Here is a 4,695-nt window from a genome sequence, read left to right on the forward strand (position 1 = left end):
CCAGGAACACCTAGCGGTAAGTTTATTGCCTAAGATGTCAAATTAAGAAAAACTAAATTCTAATAAGACCTGGATACTTATATACTATGCTTCAAAATGTGGTATAATTAATTAAAATATGTGTGATCTTCACAAAGTCATTAATACCAAGTTTATTATTATAAATATTTCACAGACGAGGAGATGGAAGCCACACAGTTCATACTATACCACTGAAGACCTCACATCTATCCATTCTTATGCCAGGGCTTAAATTCATATTAGTTTGTCTCTAAAGATGGTGCCATTAACAACAACGCTATAGTGTGTCTCAAAGTTACACACAGTTACACATAGTTTATATAGAATTCATATAACTTAACACAGTATAGTAGTACATCAAAAGAAGCAAGTCAACGTATGGTTCTCTCATAATACGTTAAAAGGTGACGCAGTTTGGTTATCCTGACAAGGTCTGTTGTCAGTTATGTGGATGGTATAAAAAAAGAAACAAAAGTCAGGGGGGAAAAACTAGCTTTGGTTCATTTGTGCAAACCAAGTCTGTAAAACTGAAGAGTTTCTGTTACCACATGTGACTTTCGTTTTACTCCAACTGAGGGTAAGTCTGTTTGCGATCCTGACTGAAATATGCTGCTTGACTAGCTCAGTAAACTTTCTTACTAAGATGCATGTGTTTTCCACACCACCAAACGACTCTTCAATACCAGCAGCGTGTCCTACAGCTCAACTCAGTTCTGACACTGTCTACTTGGAGGCAGTACCAGGTGCCACGGGTTGAGGGCACAGACCCACAGGACTGCACCCGCCCCGCTCCAGAAACCCACTGAAGGTCAAAGTTGTTACCTGTCCCTCTGACTAACTGGCTATAGATTGGAGGTTGCCATGACCTCTTCCTCAAGTTCGATTACTTTGCTAAAGTGGCTCACAAAAAGCAGAAAGCATTTGATCTATTAGAGTCCCGGTTTCCTACAAAAGGATCTAACCCAGGAACAGTCAGATGGAGGAGATGCTCAGGGCAAGGTGTAGGGGTGGGGCGCAGATTTTCCAGGCTCTTCCTGGGGCCAGTCTCCTGGCACCTCCAAATTATCACCAGCCTGGAAGCTCTAGAACCTGGTCTCTAGGTTTTATGGAGGCCTCATTGCGTAGGCATGGCTAACTAACTCACTGACATCTGGCAACTGATTTAACCTCCAGCTCCTTTCCCATCCCTGGAAATTTAAGTTCAGACTGGGCTTCCCTGGTGGCTCAGATGGTAAAGAATCTGCCTGCAACATAGGAGCTGCAGGAGACACAGGTTCAATCTCTGTGTTGGGAAGATGCCCTGGAGAAGGGAATGGCTACCCACCCCTGTATTTTTGCCTGGGAATCCCATAGACAGAGGAGCCTGGAGAGATTTCCAGTCCATGGGATCACAAACAGTTGGACAAGACTGAACAAACTTTCACTTTCCCACCCCCTTCCTGGAAGACAGTTGTATGTATCTAAGAGCAGAATATTCATAAATATTTCAGCTATGATAAGATATAAACAAACTTTAAATGTTTATATTGCTGCTGAAGCTCCAGTGTTTTGGTCATTTTATGCGAACAGATGACTCATTGGAAAAGTCCCTGATGTTGGGTAAGATCGAGGGCAAAAAGAGAAGAGGGTGTCAGTGGATGAGATGGCTGGACGGTATCACTGATGGAATGAACATGAACTTGGGCAAAATTAGGGAGGTGGTGAAGGACAGGGAAGCCTGGCGTGCTGCAGTCCAAGGGGTTGCAAAGAGTCGGTCACGAGTGAGTGACTGAATAACAACACAAGGTATAAGCAAACTTCAAATGTTTATAGTGATCATTAACGTGAAGGTATCTTAGTGGAGCAAGAATGGTGAATACCCATGATCCAAATGTAAAATACGTTTTACCATAATCCTATTTGGCATGTAATCGTTAATACAGAAGCTGTGAAATAGACAGAACTGGCACAGCTCTAGGTCAAGACTGCCAGGTCCATAATCTTCTCCTACCCTTGATGAACAGCAACTGGAGAAAGTTTTACTTAATTTTTCCTACTGGTAATTATGAGATAATTATGCCTTCTTTGAGGAAGGAGCTTTGGGGTTTAAAAGAGATAACAGTTGTAAAGACAAGTTCTAGAACTACTAATTAAGTGTTGGATATTACTATGATTTATTTTATTCAATCCTAAAATTTTCATTTTAGGCTTAAAGTTGACTTAAAGCTCAACATTCAGAAAATTAAGATCATGGCATCCAGTCCCATCACTTCATGGCAAATAGATGGGGAAACAGTGGCTGACTTTATTTTTCTGGGCTCCAAAATCACTGCAGATGGTGATCGAAGCCATGAAATTAAAAGACGCTTACTCCTTGGAAGGAAAGTTATGACCAATCTAGATAGCATATTCAAAAGCAGAGACATTGCTTTGCCAACAAAGGTCCGTCTAGTCAAGGCTATGGTTTTTCCAGTAGTCATGTATGGATGTGAGAGTTGGACTGTGAAGAAAGCTGAGCACCAAGAATTGATGCTTTTGAACTGTGATGTTGGAGAAGACTCTTGAGAGTCCCTTGGACTGCAAGGACATCCAACCAGTCCATCCTAAAGGAGATCAGTCCTGGGTGTTCATTGGAAGTTCAGTTCAGTTCAGTTCAGTCGCTCAGTCATGTCCGACTCTTGGTGACCCAATGAATCGCAGCACGCCAGGCCTCCCTGTTCATCACCAACCGGAATGATGCTAAAGCTGAAACTCCTGTACTTTGGCCACCTCATGTGAAGAGTTGACTCATTGGAAAAGACTCTGATGCTGGGAGGGATTAGGGGCAGGAGAAGAAGGGGACAACAGAGGATGAGATGGCTGGACGGCATCACCGACTTGATGGACGTGAGTCTGAGTGAACTCCGGGAGTTGGTGATGGACAGGGAGCCTGGCGTGCTGCAGTTCATGGGGTTGCAAAGAGTCGGATACGACTGAGCAACTGAACTAACTAACTAACTAACACAAAGAGAGCAAGACAATCCTTTCTCTCAACATATTGGGAAGTAAAACTGGAATAACTTGGATGTGAATAAAATGAACTTTCACCCCTGTGTATGGCATACAGTTCCCTATTTCTTTCAGTGTCTCATATTTTTTAACTTTTTATTTTATATTGGAGCATAGTTGATTAACAGTGCTGTATTAGTTTCAGATGTACAGCAAGTGATTCAGTTATACATATAAATGTACCTATTCTTTTTCAAATTCTTTGAAAATTCATTACTTTTTTGGTTGTTGAAAATTAGATATTTTAGATAACCTATGGTAATACATATGAATTCTGAATCCTCTCCAATCAAGGGCTTGCTGCAATTGCTAATGTTTGTTTATTTGTTTAGTGACCAGTGTGGACTAAATCTGTGGAGTCTGATTTTCCCACAGTATGTAGATTTTGATGACATTGCTTAATTTTTTATTTTTTAATCTGACTTCCTAGGGGTCATCCTTGAGTCAGCATGGCTTAGTAGTCAGACAATAACTGGTCAGATGTTTTGCTTAAGCATATTGACTAAGTAAGGATTTCACCTTTATCTCCAGAACAGTGTGTGGCCTGGGGAAATGCTTACAAAATTCAGGGAATTTACAAGTCTGCTCCACATTTAGCCAAGGACTAGAGTCTCTCTCCGCTTTCTCTGATGGAGTAGTCGTGTGCGTATCCATTGACTTCTGACCACTAGCAACAAGGGGCATCTTAGTGGGCACCTTTGGGCTGCCTGCCCCTGTCTCCAAATTGCCCCGTTAAATGGCTGGCTGAGCTGCCATTTTCTTACTTGCCCCAAATAGTACCAGCTAGAGATGCAGGTCTTCCTGGATTATTTATATAATAAACACATACTCTCTGTTGCAGTCTACGATGTCACTGGGGCCGGATTTTTCCAAGCTCTGCTTTCCCTCCAGGCAGCAAAACCTCCAGTCCAGGGGGGTTGCCTGGCCACCCAGCCTGCAACTTCTGAGCCAGGACAAAAGGGAGGAGCCAGGGAGCAGTTGCTCTTTTTACTGAATAAACATTTCCTAAGAGTATACTCTTCGACCCATTTCCAGAAACTATAAATGCTTTTGTAGTTTTGTGGGTTTGTTTTTTTTTACCCCATTTATTTCTATCTTTGGGGAGAGATTATGTTCAGGTTTTCTCATAGCCATTCTTAAAGACCCTCCTAAACAAAATTACTTTGAAATATAACCTGCTCAAGATTTTCAGGAAGCTTTATCTGACAAACTTATTCTTGACTAGACTTTCAAAATGTCTACAAATATGAAAACTATCAAGAAGGAACTTAATTCTCTGTGCCTCTTTAAGAGGAACATATAACTGTCAGATTGATGCTGTGTTAAAATGAAGGCTGATGGCCTTCACCTGGCTGGCCCTGAAACAGCTCACTTCTTGGCCAGCAAGAAGAAAGAAGGGGCTTCATCTCTCCTCCTCAGTGGTCCATTTCTGAACCCTTCAAACTGGGAAACTTAGTAAGTGCAACCACAAAGAAGTTGCACAGCTATTAATAGCATTGTGCTCAAATATCAAATGAAGGATTCAGAGTATTAACGTGAAAACACTGATCAGATATTATTTAGAGATTTCACATTACCCTGTGTGAACTTTGATATTTACCAAAAGGATTTCAGTACACTGGCTTCCTGGTAATGCACGGAATTCAC

This window comes from Capra hircus, chromosome 16, assembly GCF_001704415.2.
Source record: "Capra hircus breed San Clemente chromosome 16, ASM170441v1, whole genome shotgun sequence".
Lineage (NCBI taxonomy): Eukaryota > Metazoa > Chordata > Mammalia > Artiodactyla > Bovidae > Capra > Capra hircus.